This window comes from Topomyia yanbarensis, chromosome 1, assembly GCF_030247195.1.
Source record: "Topomyia yanbarensis strain Yona2022 chromosome 1, ASM3024719v1, whole genome shotgun sequence".
Classification (NCBI taxonomy): domain Eukaryota; kingdom Metazoa; phylum Arthropoda; class Insecta; order Diptera; family Culicidae; genus Topomyia; species Topomyia yanbarensis.
The window spans coordinates 189,990,419-190,009,805 of NC_080670.1; the positions used below are offsets into that span (position 1 = coordinate 189,990,419).

The following is a 19,387-nucleotide window of genomic DNA, read 5'->3' on the forward strand; positions in this document are numbered from 1 at the left end:
TCTGCTCTGTGTAGATACCGTAGAAGAAAACCTTCAATAACGGGGCTCTCGCTTCGCGATTATACCACCAGCAGGACTGTTTATGTATGTGTTCATTTTACGATGTGTTTGTGTTCATCAGAGCTGCCATCAGTGCTTTGCAATGGTTTACGAAAATTGTCTTATTTTAATCTATTTTCACGACATATGAAACAGGCTAAGCTGTTTTGAGAGTACTATTTCGTTCGTCAATGAAATGACCGTATTGGTTCGATAAGAATCTTGGAATGTTGGTGCCCGTGAGAAAATTGTGAAGTAGGACAGCCGTGGGCAATCCCGTGTCACCGTCTACTGGTAGAATTTTTGAGAGGAACAAGATACGGGCCTAATCATTTGATCTACCTTGTTTAGTTATTTTTATCGATCTATAATCTAATTTGTGGTTTTATTGCAAACGAAAATCTGTTAGTTTACACTGTACATCAGGTCAATGTACAATGTACCGGGTCTTATTTCCGCCCAGATTGCTTTGATTACTCATAAGTTGGACGATGAATAACAATTATAGCCACTTCTACTCCGTTTTTTTTTATTGAAGTTGGAACTGACTCAGTGCACAGTCTGATTTATGTCGTACCATTAGAAGCTAGTTTTAAACAAAGATTTTTGCTTTGAGAAGAATGTGTTTCTTGCAACTTGATTTATGTCAGCTCGCGAATCCTTCGATTCTCAAAATTTTGGACAACGGAAATCGTTCATCTATGAGTAAAACTACGATTTAATTTTTATGAATACATTTTGAATTCTGTTATGACGGTTGAGAACGACGAAGAGATACTCGCGGAAGCAGAAGAAAACTTCGACAGGAACGGATCGCGGAATCGGTCACGATCAACGACTGGGACGGGATTCTGTCGACATAATATAGAAGTGGATGTCAGGTGGAAAACACAGTATGAAATGTAACCAAATGGATAAACAAGTAGAAAAGGCAGCAATGCAATAAGTATTGAGGATGATAGGCAAACTGTGAGTCTACCTGGGTTGGGAGTAAGCGGCTTTATGAAGCAATCCACTGCGTGATCGAACTGATGGGTATATCTTCGGATTTGAAAGATGACTCCGTATCAACAAGAAAGACCACAATTTCGAGTGGTATAGAAAATCTAAATATTATGTATAAGGTACTTTTCTGTGCTCTGTTTAACGAACTGCGTCTGTTTTATCACCGATTATCGAAACGGGGATTTGAGAAAGAGGATTACCGACGGACCGGATGTTTGCCCTGTGATAAATCCTGGAAATGCTCTGTCATTTGTTTACGGATTAAAAGGCCGCGTACAATTCAGTAAAACGATATGAACTGTGGCATATAATGCTTGATCATGGCTTTCCGACAAAACTGTTTAAATTGATTCGTATGACGCTGGATGTGTCAAAATTAAGCGTCAAAATAGACGAAGAGACATCTGACTTGTTTGTGCCGTTGGATAGATTGAAGCAAGGCGATGCTGTCTCTAATATATTGTTCAACAATAGTGAATCTGCCTCTTTGCTTCACGGATCACATTGACATAATTGGAGGTTGTGAGAATCAGACTGACTATGTTAGTTCAATACAAATTTTATGGTAGTTGAAGGCAGTTCGTACTGCGTTCATGACATCAGAAACCGGAAAAAGCACATTAATTTAGAGTGGGCCGGGCATGTAGCACGAATACTGAAATATAACACTGTTAAATTTGTGCTCGGCGAAGAACCTGGCGAGGGAAGTCGATTCTCGTGTAGAATGTATACTTGCTGGTGGTGTGCAATCGAGAAAACTGAAAATATTTCGGAAAATACACAGTAAGAATTGAAATTTCCCAGTCAATTTCAGACAGCCGTCAAAATTCAGCACCTAATCGAATACTAGGAAGTCATAAATCCCGCATGTATTTTTGTACTGCATTCGTCGCTCGATAGTCGAACGAGAAGCATGTGGTTACACGTTCCTTTTTCTATTTGTTTTTGCGTTGTGAAAAAAAAAACAGCGAAGGACGTCAATGGAGCCACCAAAATGTTCATCGACTGACCGCAATGTCGTCTATATTTTATTGTCACCATGGCAACTGCGCGAGATCGCTGCGACAAGACCGCGAAATTGGACGAAGATTATCGAATGCACGGGCTTTTGCAAAAATCCGGTGCATATACAATGAGGAAAACAACTAAACAAGCTGTTCTTAAGACCTCTCATGGAAAACCCAAATTCATTCTGGATTTGTAACATCAAGTAGATGAAATATGTTTGTTTTCGCGGCACCGCTTACTCACTTGTGCGTGCTATCACTGTCAGGCCGAGTTATCCAAAAATAAACAGCAAATAACCCGCAACGCTAGAATGGTTTTACATCTACATCAGTTTGGTCAAATTCTGGTACTTCTCGACCACCTCAGAAACGTCAGCCCGAGCAGCATGATTAAGGCGCCACCTCCCACGCCGTGAGTTCACCCCAAGTACCGCGATACAGCTCTTAATCTTGATACATAGCCGAAGGGCTTACTGTTCAGGAAATTTACAAATAGCCGTTTCCAGAACATATGGTGTCCGCCGACTGATTTTTCTTGCAGAAAGCTTGCAATTCGCACCAGTAACAACCCTGTTGATTGTTGATCGATTGGCGATGCCATTTCACCAACTAACGACCGCAATTTTGATTTCAACCGCGTCCAGCATAACCTCCACTATGATCCTTCGTCGTTCTGGAACTTTGTTAAAGAACGGAGACACCATGACAAAGCGCCCATGAATGTCACGTACAAAGGCATCACAGCTCGACAGCCGCTTGATTCAGCAAATCTTTTTGCCGATTTCTTCTGCGAGGTCTTCAGCAACTCTGAGACAACTGCCCCGGATTCGTATATGGACACTTTACCTATGTATAATATTGCATTATAAAATTCACCTCTCTCTCTCTCTCTCTCTCTCTCTCTCTCTCTCTCTCTCTCTCTCTCTCTCTCTCTCTCGAGCGCGATATACACACTGCACTGAGCAACGTTGATCCCGCTATGGGCGCTGGCCCCGATCGTTTACCCCCGAAGCTAATCAAAGGATGTGCCGATGCTCTTGCGGCTCCGCTCTCCATTATCGTCAATCGATCTCTTGTCGGATGCCGCTTTCCTCGCGCATGGAAAACCTCAGCGATAACCCCCATTCACAAAACGGGAAGCGCAGACCGCGTAGAAAACTACAGACCAATGTCTATTCCAGACCAATGTATGCTGCCGCTAAACCTATCATCTCTGATTTCCAGCATGGCTTTTTCAAGAAACGCTCGACTCTTTCAAACTTAATGATCCCAGTGTCTTGTATCCTGCTGTGAACGATACCAAGTAGATGCGGTATACTTTGATTTTTCAAAAGCTTTCGATAAAGTTCCGTATAATATTGCCATTAATAAACTGGAAAGGCTTGGCTTTCCGATCTGGCTTACTAATTGGATGAAGTCCTACCTAGACAATAGATCAGCTTATGTGAAATTTGCCAACCTTACCTCGACAGTTTTCGAATTACCGACTGGGGTCCCACAAGGCAGTCATCTCGGGCCTCCTATATTCATACTTTTCATAAACGACCTTTGCGAGCGAATCCAGTCTGGAAAGCTGTTATATGACGACGACCTGAAGATTTTCCGAAAAATAAAATCTCTAGACTATGTTGTTATTCAAGCTGAAATCGACCTAGTTGAAGATTGGTGTAAACTCAACGGAATGAATTCAAACACAAAGAAGTGCAAAATGATTAGCTTTAGTACAACCTAGAAAGAGTGTTGTCAATTAAAGACCTAGGCGTTTTATTTGACTACAAACTGAAATTCAGCGGCCATATTTCCACAATAGCTGCAAAATCTCTTGCGACTCTCGGTTTTTTACGAAGAAACGCTTCAGATTTCAGTGATCCGTATGCACGATTTACTGCTCTCTGATGCGCAGTACCCTGGAATACGCTGTCCAAGTTTGGGCGCCACACAACGCAACTCAACGTGAGCGAATCGAGCGAGTGCAAAAACGTTTCTTGCGATTTGCTCTTAGAAATCTGCAATGGCTCGATCCAGTACGTTTGACTCCATACTCCGACCGATACAAGCTGTAGAATATGCAGACTCTTGAACAGCGATGGGTTTTACTACAGAGGCTTTTAGTATTCGACGTTATCACTGGAAACATCGATTGTCCTGATCTACTCCAGAAAGTAAACTTTTATGCTCCCGATCGATATGTGTTGTGTACAGTTCGGTCTTGCGCGTAAATTTCAAAATCCGCGTAAATGAAGACCGTGTTAATTTGAAGAATCCGCGTTAATGGAAACCTCGTTAACGGATACCGCGTAAATTTCAAAATCCGCGTAGATGAAAACCACATAAAAAATACCGCTTAAAAAACCTGAGTGTATCTGTATCGAACACTTCAAGCGCTAATTTATTTCCCGCTTTCAGTGATTTTCCTTTTGTTCCGACATACCAACGATCGTCGTATACCGGTGGCACAGCCAGGCTCCTGCTAGGCAGCCATTTTGTCCTAACCAACATCTGCCTTTGTTACAAACAAAACAATCCAATGCTATTGCACGGGCGACATGGACCTAGAAGCGGCGAAGCCCACATATGTTGACTACTGTCAAAGTCTGCATATCTCCAAAGCGAATGACAGATGTAACACCCCCCTGGGCGCAGCTGATAAGGAATGCCTCGAATTTTACACCACAGTCAAGTCAGCGATCAGCTGCCGTTCCTATCCTGTTCGTAACAACATTATTCTCGGCTGTCACTACAGTCGACGCCACTCCAAGCCGAACCTGATTCTTCTTTCAAAAGCATTGAGGTTTACAACCAGAACGTCGATGGCTTTAATTCATCAGCTGACAGCTACTATCCCACGAATACGGGCTTCTGTTATGATGTCATCGCCTTGACTGAGATTTTGCTCGACAACCGTACTCTGTCTCGCCAGGTATTTTGTTCAGCATGTTATGTTTACCACTGTCATCGCAACGCCCTCAACAGTCATAAGCTATTGGGTGATGGTGTGCTTATCGCTGATCGCTGTGGTCCAAAAGCCCGCAACACCAACAATAACCGATAGGCGAGTTCCGAGCAAGCATTGCTGTCAATGAAATGTGTCATCAACGAGAATGGATGTACATTGGACCCTTCGCTTTGAAAGTGCCCGGAATTACGCTCGCTATTGTTTCACTGCTCCGTCTCCTTTAGATCAGCATCATCATCTCCCACCACATATTGTGCTCGATGGTAACCTTGAAGTAAACTTTGCAGCAAGCTCTATCGTCTACGATTTTAAAAACTCAGGCTTCGATAGCATCGTTAGTACGCTGCTGGATAGGTATAAATTGGAACGAAATTCTTAATGACAAATTCTGCTCAATTTTTAATTTTGAGCTACACTTTCTTTTAGTTTATTTTTTTCAATTCAATTCGTTTACTTAATAGGCACAAATGTGTTAGTTTGGAGGCACCAATTTTGAATATCTTAAAACTTGGAGGTTGCAACGTTGAAATATTTTTTTTAACGTTAAGAGGAATTTTTAGTAAATGTTCCGAATCGCGGTTTTTTCGAAAGGAGGATTAATTTCTTTAGGAAATGGCTCTAAATGGTCTATTTTACAACAAGCAATGAAAAAAAAATCGGTGGGAAAGCTTTAAAGTAGTTTAAACTGGGAAAATAAGTTACTAACAATGACATTGCTCATGAGAAAGTGACGTTAAGGGTGAAGGTAGTGTGATGCGGCTTTGCCGTATAGTCGAGTCCAAGGATTCGAAGCGGCGCAAAGCCGCTGAGAATCCCACGGACGAGGTGGTTTTGATCTTGCTATCGAAGGGTGCAATCAAACCTGTAATCCACTCGTTTGCCCCCGGTATACTCAAACATAGGCCCTATCCTTAGTTTAAGTCCAACTGAGCGGCAGCGAAGTCGGACAGCATGGCAAAAAGCGATGTGGTGTAGCCACATTAGGCATTAACAATGTTTTATTTAGTAACAATAGGATAGTACTATGTTTCGTTTTTATCAGCCTGAAATAGGGGCTGATAAAAACGGGGTCTTCACTGTATTTATCCTCTGATGCCCAAATTTTTGTTTTGCTTAAAAAGCTATTATAGATTGCTTTTGTAATGAGAAAGTCGAAAAATATATTACCAGCTCACGAAAGCTACGGATTTTTTATTTAACCCTCAAAATGTCCAACATGGCTATTTTACGAGTCAAAATTTTAATGCCAGCAACTTTTATTTTCGGATCGACCACAATATAAGTTCACAGCTACAGAGGAGTACTACAAGCTAGCAACTTAAAAAAAATATTTTCTCCAAAAATTTTAAAAAGTAAGTATAAACATGTTTTAACTAAGTTCCACTGCCATACACAAAATATTATTTTTCTCGTTTCCCCAAATTTTCAACTTTCAACGTTGAATGTATTCAATATAGCGATTTCAAAATGCAAACAATGTAGTTGTATGATTAATAGGAATGTTATGAATAGGTTTTCATAGTGGGGACGACATACAATTGGAATATTCTATAGCCACTTTCCTGTAACCCGCCAAAAGGCTGGGCTGAACAGCAGAGGGTTAACTTCCTGGCTTATGTTGCTTTCAGTTGATTTTGGGTTTCTGGATGTTACCTTTACGTTTGTCATTATGGTCTGAGATACCTTTTTTGTGTTGGTTTGTCGTAGATGGAATAAGATGCACTTCTGCATCTTCTGCACAAGTTGTCCATGGTGAGCTGTCTGATTACAGTTTTTTCACGCAGGACTTTTCCCCACATGGGTGCATAACGTAGTTTGTTTAATAGTAGTTCCGTGAGTTTTGAGTTTTATAGTCAAATAGGATGGAAGAGAAGAAATTTCTCCATGTATCAGGTATAACGAATTCTACTTCTAGGTCTGAACCTTAACCTTAATCATTTCTGAGGCGATTTGTAACTGATGTTGAAAAGTGGATCCATTACTATACACCAAAAACGAAACGACAGTCACTGCAGTGGATTAAGAAGGGAGATCCTGCTCCAAAGATAACCATAATAATTTGTTTTGGTATAATTTCATCTGACATAGATTGTTTTAATGAAAACTTAAAACTAAAAATTAAAGCTATTTAAAAACTTAAACATCACGAACAACACAAATGTTCAAATACTCGTTGACGAAACACATTGGTCGACACATTAAAATCGAAGAAATCAGCGAATTCGTTGAATCGCGAGCGAACGAATCGAAGCGGGCCGTGCTGTCCGTACTGTGTATTTCGTGACTTACGTTACGACGACGAAGTTGTCTCTCAGGAGCGTACAAACTCAGCTGAGTAAGCAGAGCAGAGCTGTCAATACCGCCTGTGAGTAGCTTTGCAGCGAATAATCCCTGTGAGGTGATCCGTGTTACCCCCAGCGGTTCAATGTTTAACAGACGACAGCGTTCATCGTATGGCGGCAAATTAATTCGGCCTCGCCACGGCAGAAACCGCAAAGCGTACTTTACGAATTTCCGTTGAACGCCTTCAATCCTGGCGATCCAGTTTGCATGGTAAGGGCAAGCGAGCAGTACAATGGTTTTAAACAAAACGGATCACAAAACTCTCTAGCAATTTTAAAGATGAATTTTAATGATTCACTCGATCGAATGCTGCTTTGAGATCCATATACGCCGTACCTATTTGCCACACAGCATCCATGGTCCGTAAACAGTTGGAGATAAACTGCATAAGGTTGGTGGCTATCGAGCGCTTTGGGTAAAGGACATGTTATTCGCTGTCAATATAACTTTTACAGCTAGCGAACAGAGTGCCATTAGCGATTATTTCGAATAACTTTGAGCAGGCACACAAAGAAGTAACTCCATGATAATTAGAGACATTTCGTTTGTCACCTTTTTATAGAACTGGAAATAGATGGTAGAATTTCCAGCGTGCGGAGAACTCACATTGCTGAACCCAGAGATTAAACAGCCTAGCCAACGGATTACAGAGAGCGACTGCATATCGCTTTGGCACGGATGACGGTATATCATCAGGACCAGCCGCATAGGATAACTTCAATTTTTGCAAGGCAGTCGCTACTATGCTTTCAGTTATATGCGGAATACTGTAGTCGAACATGTCACGTGGCATTTCACGCGTAGCTTCTTCTATCGGCATCGAACTGGCGGAACTATCGTGGAATACCTGCTTAAAATGTTCTGCGAACAAATTGCACTTCTCGCTTTCGTTGCAGGCTGTCGCATTTTCCAAAAACATAAAGCGTGGCAGGCCAGTTTCCTTTCGCTTTGAGTTGACAAACGACCGAAAAAGCTTGGGGTTATGACGAAGATTATCTTCTGTGCGCTTCACATGTCGATTGTAGAGATAGTGGTTGTAGTGACGATATCGGTTGCTTGTGATGTTCAACTGTTGCTTGGAATATGGCGAACGAGAACTGCAATATTTTCGAAGGGCAGCGAGGGAGGTTTTTGCGGGGGCTGTTACCTGGAACAACACGTAAGACAGCATTCTCCACAATGGCGCTGAAATACTCTACTGTCTCATCAATGCAGGTGTACGATTTAATGAAGTGCCAATTGATGATAGATAACATAGCATTCAATGCGGCGTAATTGGCTCGGCGAAAGTCCAAAGAATTCGTAGCAATAGGCTCTTCATAGACGATTCGAGTGCGCATACTAAAGGTAACAGAAAGAGCAGGGTGATCAGCATCGAGATCAATAGAAGGTTCGATGGGCGAGGACACGGTAGTGACTGGTAAGGCAGTATCATTTGCAAGAATCGTTCCGATTCAATAAGGTGTTAATCTGGCTGAATGCCTGTACGTTGAACCCGTCGATAAGAGCGCAGCTGCCGGCGGGCATATGCGAGAGCAGTAGGTCAATGAACGGTAAGTCTCTCTCTCAGGAAAACGCCATTGCAGGTTTGACTGGTTATAGTCGCCAAATAGAATAGCGGGGGTATGGATACCAAATTGAGAAGACACTGAATCTAACGATTCTAAGTGATCATTAATACTCACCGCGTCGAATCTTCGGTCTGGTGGCAGGTATATAACGCCGATGCTGAGTGTATTTTGCGGTAAATCAACAATAACCCTCAGCTGTTCAAGGGTATTAGAGATGGTTGCGGGATCAATGTAGGAGTTTAATTTCGGTGATACTGCCACCTGTTCTGAATACGGCGTACTGATGTCCTAAAAGTTGTGCAGCATAGATTAGCTCATTCAGCCACCTTTCCGTTAGAACAATTATGTCGTACTCAGCCTCCGAAACAGCCAAGAAGAATGGGTCGATCTTGCTCTTTAATCCGCGCATATTCTGATAATATATGCGGAGGTTGTTAGAAGCAGCACGACTGGAATGCGAGAAATAATCAGGAGCAGCAGGTTCAAAACTGTGATTATACTCGCCTGGGATAGCAGGCTGGAAGCCCCCGCTGCCATCTCCGTCCTCAGGACAGGAACAATTATGAAGAGAGGTAGTAACGGAGATGCGCCGTAGACGTAATATGCAACGGATAGCGAAGCAATCGTCATGGTCGAGTATCTGGAGGAGAGAAGAGGGGGAGAAACGCGAAGATCCATTAAGATTCTGTTCTAGTTTGATGAAGATGAAAATACTGTTCAACTCTGACATTGTGTAATATCAACGGCCAAATTGAACTGCGGCATAAAATCATCGACGACCCACCATATTCACCTGTTCTGGCACAGTGTGAAATGTTTCTGTTCACCAAATTTAAATCTCACTCCAGTGGAGATAAATGTTTATCAAATGAAGATGTGAAAGACGCCGTTTCTCAATTTTTATGGATGTTTTTAGAAAATTGGGTGGAATAAAAGGTCTTTAAACAAACAAACTTTGCCAAAAAGATTACGATGGAAAATTAATGTAAATGTGCCTGAGTTCGCGCTTTTTTTCATTTTTAAACCACCTTTGTACATCACAACAAGTGTCACCAATCTCACCCCTACTGTAGAACATATCCATAAACCGAACTTGTTTCGATAATTCTGCCATTTTTCCAGCAAACTCCAAGCCGAAACTATCTAGTTTCTCGAACCTACGTGGCGTGTCCTCGATTTTCGTCTAAAAGAGCATTTGCGGACGTCTTGAACCACTTTCGACGAATTTTCAAGCTATCTCTCGCTACTGGCATATTTCCTTTCATCTGGACAATGGCCCACGAGTTTCCAGCTCACAAAAAGGGAAAACAAATCGATAACCATCGGGGAGTGCCGTATCGAAAGTATTAGAGTTGCTTGTTTTAGATCCTATTTTCTTTCCTTGCAAGCACTACATTGCAGACGACCAACACGGTTTTATGCGTAAACGATCGACAACCACTAACCTGTTTTCGTTCACACAAGGAAGCCACCTCGGCTTAGTAATGTTTTTCTTCTATTTTAATGACTTCAATATCAAATTACAAGGGCGCCGCCTTTCTTTAGCCGAAATTTTTCAGGGTGACCTGGACAGCTTTCGTACGTGGTGTGATTTAAACAGAATCGTTTGAGATTCGAGTTCGCTCACGCGGAAACGCCGTCCGATTCAGTTGAACTACCATTTGTTCGACTCGAGCATTTCTAGATACTCACGTAAAGGATCTCGGACTCATCATGGTTTCGGCACTAACGTTCACACCACATACTTCATGAAGCGTGGAATACAGCTTGTGTTCATCTTGCGAATAGCGAAAATTTAAGGGAGCGAACCCATTCGATATAGACCGATTTTAACCAGTATAATACTGGTTAAAATCGGTCTATATCGAATGGGTTCGCTCCACGCTAGAATATTGTTCTATTGTATGGAACCCGTACTACCAGAACGGCTTTGAGGATATCCAACGCCGGTTAACGAAACAGGTTTCAGTTTCCGAGCTACGAAAACCCGTTGTCAGTTAATACAGCTCGATATTCTAGGCATCCGGAAAAATTGCTCTCGAGTCCTGTTCGTCTCGAACTTATTGTGCGCCAGGGTAGATTGCTCCACAATCCGGACGCCTGGATCTTCAAGCCCGCATTTGAGCGCTACGCGCTCCTGTGATTATCGTTAAGGAGAACCAACTACGGTCGTCAGAGCGCTGTTACCGGACTTTAGCTTATTTTTAACAGTTTAGTGACGGTATTCGATTTCCACTAGGAATTCGATAAAGGCTAAAATATTGTCTATCCTTAAATCCTTAAACTAGTTTAAGCTACCCCCATTGGGTTCAACTGGTCTGTTGGTGTAGATACAACAAATAAACATGCATTGTTAAGGTATATTGGAAACAGGATGCTTTCTTGTGAACCTTTGGTAAGACTGTATCAGTATGATACAAGCTTGGCATTGAATAGTCTGTAGATTATGAAGGTTTCTAGCCTACCAGTGAAATGTTAGGAATAACATAGTCGTTGATCTTTGTTAGTAGCAGTTGATTATCTACCCAGTCAGCCTTGTGGTTAGTATAGACAATATCAATTTGTGTTCCATCTTCAAAAAGCTTAAGGCAATGCGATAACAACTCAGCGATATTTGTGTCAATTCAACCTTCTTTCGAGAAAATCTCTACTCAGCCGATATGTATAAATATGTACTGCAATAACCTTCCAAAAAGTCCAACAGATGGAAACTACTTAACTACGATATTTAAGCTTAATTTCTTTCCCTGGAATGCTTCTCAACGCATTGTCAATAGTAGTAGTATTTTACAGTATCCGTGCTCTTTACTATTTTGTTTTCAAATTACCCCAACTATTCTCCTGCCAACAAAACTACGATTAATCTGGTTTCAACTTGTCAAAGTCAGATTTATTGATTACTCATGGTCGACCGTGATTCTGATCAGCTTTGCGTTTAATTATCACAATGCTAATAATTGGAACTGCTTTAAAATATGAAAAAGGTTAAACACATCTGACATTGATAAAGGCTGTTAGCATTAAATATTCGATTGATATTATGCTAGGAATTTATCAGTTCAGGCGGAAGCTAACGCTTCGATCCATAGATTGTGAGCCTAATTAATGAAAAAGTGTGGCACACTCCCTAATAGGGCCAACATAGGCTCTTTACTCGACCTTTCTAGGAACATTCTGCGATTATGAAGAATTTTTAGATTCCCATTGTCGGATAATTATTCAAATATGGTTCAAAACGTACACGAACGGGTTTAATACAAGATATGCACATGTGTATTGTAGTCCCCATTATGTCAATGGAAACGTTAAGTCCGAAGACTTATAACAATAGGATCATCAAATCAAGAATGTTCTTTTTTTAAAAAAGTTTTATAATAAACCTTTCAGACCGTCTTGTTTGTGGTAAACTATATATGTAGCTGCGCACACCTCATTCCAACAGTTTTACAGTTTTTTTTCCTTCGTTCCAGTTGTACAACTGCACAACTTATGTTATCTTTGGCCTGTGTGTTTTGTTTTTAATCATTTGGAGGTTTCTGCAAAAACTGTTAAGCAACATCGCATCACCTTCATTACAGCTTGTTTTCTTTCTGTATCGCGTCCCCCTCCCTATATCGGTGAATGTTTATGCTACGAAATAGGGAGGACTGACTGAACGCTATTAATGAAACATATTACCAGTTTAAATTATCGTTTCTCATTATTTCTTCCAGATTCTACTCTCCGTAAGGAATTATCTAGTGTCGTTTAAACAAACCGACTAAGATTTTCGAATCGACAAATAACACACCATTCAAATGAACGAAGAAAGAAGAGGACAATCAAAAAACAGTAAACCGAACATGGACACTTTGACATGATTCTTTGATCAATTTTTTTTTATCTAAATTCATTTTTGTGGACAACTTTGGACACACGAAAATAAGAATAAATCCTTATAGTAAGGCTAGTGATTAGTTAACTGACTGAGCGTATGTTTGACCCACTGACTGGATGTGAAGGTTTTCAACCTAGCTGAAGTGGTGGACAGCAGCGGACTATTTGGCCCGTCTTCTGTTGCATCGGCATTGCACAAGTAAGGAATACAATTGGTAAGCTCCTTATATACTATTCAGCTAGATTGGAAACATTCACCAAGCGGGAGGCGAAAATACGGTTGTTTATAGGTGACTGCTGCGCTTTGCTGCCCGAAACACTACGACAGAAAAATAGTAGAACGTATACATTGCCGCCAACAATTAGCTTTCGAGTCCATAAAATTAACATCGAAATAAATTCATTTATATAAATGCAGTACGTCCGTTCTAGGATTGTCCCATGAAAAGAGCAAATGCGACATAACGCCGTGCGTTGAACGGCAGTGCAGATAATTTTTTTTATTCTGTATACAGTTTAGTCGTCAATTTTGTCTGTCTCGTTTATGTTAATATTATTCTATGTACAGGAAATGGTCATCATCGACTAGTAGGAATTCTACAAGTAAACAAATGCAATCTCGCCGCCTAGCATACCTAAATTAAATATTGATTAAAACTCTTCAAAATAGCAATAACGCAAGCTTTTTTTGTGAAAATTTGAGCAGATTGAGGGGAATACATCAAACTCGAATTTTTTGATAAAGTTTGTTTGCTTTTTTACCAATTATGCTAACTATTAAGACTTTTCTTAACCTCAGATAAATTAAGTTTACTGGTTGTTAAGGTCTCATACGACACGACTCGTATTCTATAATTTACCATGACGGGGGAACTGATTCATAAACATAAATTTTCTAAGTAGGTACATGTAAACAGTACTAGTGAGTTGTTAGTGAACTTTGTTAGTAAAGAACACTATTCAATATGCTTTGCTGTGTGAGTGTTCATTCAATCATCTGCAAGACGAATCAACCAAACATCATTTCTATATTCTATGCAATGAATAATGTAAATGTCGGGCAAACGAAGCACCCCTGGGTTCCATAGAACGGCCACCAATGTATTATTTATTTCCTCAGAAAACGACTCATCATTAGATTAGATAATGTGTCTGTCAAATGCCTAGAAAAAAGCAAACACATGAGTAGTAAAAAATTAAAAATGTCGTCGGGATGTCTAAAATACAATAATATAGGAATTTTATCTGTTGAAGTGTTTAAAAAGCATTTGATGCGTTAGCTTCCTATACGTACCTGCTATAATAAATATCGGTTCAGTATTGCCAAAAGAGCTTATAACTACTAGAGGGAGCAAAGCGCTACTGTCTCCTCCGTGTATTCACGGACTCAAACATGAAATCTCGCTCTAGCATATTGTATCCCATTACTTTCACATGTGTTTACCCAGGGTAATATGTGTCAAACTAATGGGCCTAGCATATGTAAGAGCGAGATGATACATTATTAGTGTTAACAGCGACATGCGACCTCTAGTAGTTATAATCTCTTTTGTATTTTCCATACGCGCAGTATCAAATCGATCGAGGGACATTTTGATTGAGTCAGTGGATTTCGTCTGGCGCGCAAAAGCGGCTAAGCCGATGGCGATGTTTTTAAGGACTAGGATTTTGCAGCATGTTTAGTTTATTTACATATTTTATTGCTAGTTGGCAATGGTCGACTCACTTCGCCCGCCGTTCCTTATCGCTTATTTTCCATGCGGCGATTCATCAGCAATGTTATTTTTGGAAATGAACCTGCATGAAAATGTGTGGTGTCTTAACATTATGCTGGAACTCTTTTTGGGCAGCAACTATTCGGGTAATTTCGTTGCTAAAAAATAAACATTACCCAATACAGTCGAAAAATACTTTTTAATTTTTGTTCAGCGAATTATACGTGAATCAATTAACCCTTTCATGCCTAATTTTTTTCTAGTGCATGTAAGGTTTCAAAACTATTTTCCCTTGAAAACGGTGGCGTCAAAAAAGACGAAAACGTCAAACGTAGTAACCACGCTAATGATTATTGGTTTATATCTTTCACCAACATTTGAAAATTGTACGATATTCAATTACTATAGGTAACATAGGTTTTTTTTATTGCTGTAGAGGTTGTGAATCGTATGATTGTGATTCTTTTAAAGTCACGTAAATAACAAAAGGTGACTTCTTGTGGTTAGTCTTGGCGTGTACTGTTTCTTTTACATTCGGTGCTTTGATACAGCTCAAGGGCCAGCTTGACTGAGCCGTGGACAGTTTTTGTTTACAATGTGTGAATAAAAGCTGGATGGACAATGGTAATGGCACAACCGAGGAGATGCAGAATTTTGACGTAGGACTACGTCTTTGTTTTCGATATAGGGGTGCACGTTGCAAATTCTACAAAAATGGTATGTAACGAGAAGTGGTCCATTTTTAAACGTATATAATTCTGCCACCTCACGATAAATTTTCATTTTTGTGCATATCGCCCCGAAATACTTTTAAGAATAGATTCCAATAGATAAACTCAAAGATTTTTGATATCATGGCATTAAAAATTTAAATATTGAACAACCTAATCAAAATATCGCGCATTTACACACAGAAGATAGCGCTTCCCTAGTCCAGCATGACAGATTTGTGTATCTAGCGCGCTACGCTTCTACGAATGACGTCATCATCGACTATTTAAGCGGACGGATTTCGTCGAAGACGCTTAGTTGCCTGTTGAGCGGCAGGCGAAGCAGATCACTCCGCTGTGTGCTTTCACAGCCAGAGTAGCAGAGTTTGAAGTTCGTTACACAGGCTGTGGAGGTACGCTACCCAGTGTTGTTCAACGCGCGCTTGAGCTTTTTCGTTCAAATACTATGCTTTATTTGTGCTGTGCTCGTTTCCAGCACACTTTTATGTATAATTATTCGAACACAAAATCGTTTGTACATACGAGCTCCATTTGCAAACACGGTTAACATAGTGTCGTGGTATTCGTTGTCTCTTTCGCTCTACCCATCATCATCAGCGTTCATTCATTTTGCTTTGTGCGCTTGGGTTTAATGTTAGAGGCGAATGTGTAGGTAGGTAGATCTAATTTGTTACTAAATTGCACAACGAAAGTTTATTATTTACGTTCGATCAATTTCCCCATCACGTGATTCATTTCCACTCAGCCTATAGTATTTTGATTCTACTAATAGGTACATACTACAAAGCCTATTTATGAATAGTGATGTCTGATTTTTGCAAATAATCGATTATCCGTTAATTATTTTATTTTAGAAATTAATCGATTATTTGCGTTAATCAAGTAAAAAAGACAGCACTATTTATGAATGAATACACTACCACTAGAAAAACCGTTGCAAAAACGCATCTTGTCCATATGTAAAATTGTTTTCGATTCTTGTATATTTATAGTTTCGATATATGATTAAGACCACTGCATTCGCTTTAGGAAAGTTACAATAATGGCAAAATATAACTAGACCAAGCATTCTGGTCTATACATGAAATGTGATTATATTGTCTAAAATTTGATTTTTCTTCGCTGATCCGGGTTTTTTACCACACAAAATCGAAAAGTTTTTACAAGCTAATCTTATGCTATAAAGATTTAGTTCCAGATATTAGTTCGGTCACAGTTTCTGTCTTCTTCAGATCCTCTTAAATAAGTTCAATCGGATTCGATCACCTACTACAAATGAAATGACCTGATAACCAAGGTTTGGTTAAATATGAAATACTCGATGTTGATTGGTTGTGATTAAACTATACGTAAGAAATATATTTGATTTATTATTACTATAAATGTACTAAGAAAATAAATATTTTACATTAAGTAGTATAGTCCTACGTCTACAGCTCGTGCAACCCCATATGGCTGCCCCTTGTAGTTTTTAACTACTTTATGAGTCTCCTGGTGACCAGGCACCCTACTCCCGTGACACATGTAAAGTGCATTGTAGAATATTCGGTCTCTAGTAAAAACAAATGTCTGGCTAACATTGCTTTCCTTTCCTGCTGAGCTACGTTCGGGCCCGATAATAAATAATAAACAACTTTCGATTACGAGGAGTTGTACATGGAAGGATGATTTGTTATTCCCAGGCATTCTCGTAGCAGCAACCAACGGGGTATACAGGCAAGCTTCCCTCGAGTGATGCTAAATTGCAAAGCTACTGCACAAGCTATTAATCTGTTTTGAACAAGCTAGCAGCTGATACTTGGAGAGCATAATATGCAGGGAAAATACGCATTGTTTGGGCTGAGTAGAGAATGATGCCTAATGATTCTTGTTATCAACAATTGACCTCTTAATGGGACAGGTACAACTTATATTTTTATTGAGATGGAGCGAGTTGGTGCTGTGTGTTTCGTTACTATTATTAATAATCGATTGATCCGCTTCAGACCTAGGAGACGAAAAAAATGAATTTTATTCAGTATAGATTAGGCATACATACTAGAAAACTCGACATCACACTCTGAGACAAACTTGTACAAAATTTTGTTCTAACGAGAACCGATGTTTACTTGGCAGGCAGTCGCCATTTTGTTCGATTTTGCAAAATTTGTCTTGTCCGACGGAGAAGGAATTCCGTACAAATTAATTTTTGACAGTTAGATATTTCTCTTGTTAGAAGCTTGTAGAGAGATAATCTTTGACAGCCTTCTTCCCTACATGGGCAAGCGTGGACAATTGCTGAACCTTTACCCTGCTAACCAAGATGTCCACGTAAACTTTTCCGACTTTTTTGTCGCATAGTGTAATAGAATGGGTTTCAAATTCCAGAAACATACGGACTTTCCCAATTTGCTGGATATGATCTGAAGGGCTGAATGGAAATTGAATTTTTAGACTTCTTTAAGAATATCTCTCTTCTGAACAAGTTAACGACTTTATAAAATTTGTACACCTAAAACACTATACTACACTACATTTATCACAATTCTATGAACAACAAATCGTCAAATTTGTTTTTTGTGATGTAGGGATGACAGCCGCAAACGCTATCATCGGGTTCGGGTCGGATTCCGGGTTTTCAAATTTGAAATTCTCGGATTCGGGTCGGGTACGGTTTTTCGAAATTTAATTTTTTTGTGTTCGGGTTTCTCAAATTTTATAATTTCGGGCTCGGGTCGGGTTCGGGCTTTCCAATTTTCAAGCTCTCGGGATTGGGTCGGTTTCGAAAAAATGAAAGCCGACCATCTCTACTTTACATGTAAATTTATTTTACCTATATACTCATAAAAAGAATCAAGAATCCACGTAGACACCCATACCCACACCTCCCTCGCCGTGGATAAACTGTTCCCTGAACTGGCCACGTGATATATGGATGGTCCCTAATAAAAACACTCAAAATCATAAGGCCTATTTGATTGTCACTCTTGATCATTGCTTGTCGTGTTTAGGGAAGGGAGAATGAGGGGGGGGGGGGGGGTTGCTGAAGGGAACCTTTTAGGTGTCGGGATCTGGTGTAGTCTCGAACGGGATTTCTTTGAACGACGCATTCTGAACATCGGCAACCGAATCCCAGCCCAGAGGGCCGTGTGGCATACCAGGTGCATAAGCTTTTAAATCCGCTGTTTGCTCATAGATGACGTTACTGAGCATATTTATCCACTATAGAACAGTCTTTTTTGTGTGAGTTCGACACATGTTTACATTAATCATTGCCCATCATAAGTTATTTCATATGACAACTTATATTTTCCCTTGCGTAATCAGGTCTAAGTTTGTGTCACAAAAAGAGCATATGAGGGAAGCTCTTTTTGCTTTAATTTGAAGAAATCGTCTGCCTAATCGCATCAAATGTTTATTGAGGCCTATACTGCCGTGATACGCATAACTGTCTTATCTGCATAGGAAACCCATAGCAAATGGGACTGTTATGCAGATCACGGCAGTATAGTGACAGTGCATTATCGAAAAAAAAATCAAATAAAAAAATTAAAAAGAAATTAGTAAAAACTAAAAAAACTGAACTGTCAATGTTCACTGCTACCACCAATAACTAATTAAATTGAGCCGTGTTTTGCGTAAGAAAGGCCAGATTTTAATCAAAGACATAAGAAGCTACCATCGCACAAGTCAAAAATGATCCAAAACTACTTGGAGACACTCAACTGGGAGGTGCCACCTCCCCCGCTAATTCACCAGACCCTAACCCCTTCCGATTATTATCTGTTTTCATCGATGGGTCACGCGCTCGGAGAACAGCACTTCGATTCGTACAAAGACACCCGAAAATGGTAAGTGGTAAAAAAAAAGGCGGAGGTCAAAAAAACAAAAAAATCAAAAAAAATTACCGAGAGATGGGAAAAATGTATAGCTAGCGAGGGCAAATACTTTGAACAAATTATGTTTTTGCGTTCTATATAAAAGATCCATTTTATGACAAAAAACAGCGGCATACCATTCGACTCAGTTCGTCGAGATCGCAAAATGTCTGTGGGTATGAATGTATGTGTGTATGTGCGCATGTTGAAAAAAATGTCACCTCTGTTTCTCCGAGATGGCTCGATTTGCACAAACTAAGTCTCAAATAAAAGGTACAACCTTCCCA

The 19,387-nt window shown here is 40.0% G+C and overlaps 1 protein-coding gene across 4 annotated transcripts in view; it reads left to right on the forward strand.

Annotated features, from left to right (window-relative positions):
• The window catches only part of LOC131684955 (ubiquitin-conjugating enzyme E2-17 kDa), a 46,276-nt gene that overhangs the window by 1,633 nt on the left and 25,256 nt on the right, over nucleotides 1-19,387 (forward strand). The window contains exon 1 of one of the 4 annotated variants that reach the window (XM_058968278.1): nucleotides 12,635-12,646. The exons of the other annotated variants lie outside the window; for them this stretch is intronic. The gene's annotated coding sequence lies outside the window, so the exon portion shown is untranslated. Of the gene's footprint in view, nucleotides 1-12,634; nucleotides 12,647-19,387 lie in introns of those variants that run through there. 4 annotated transcript variants of the gene reach the window in all.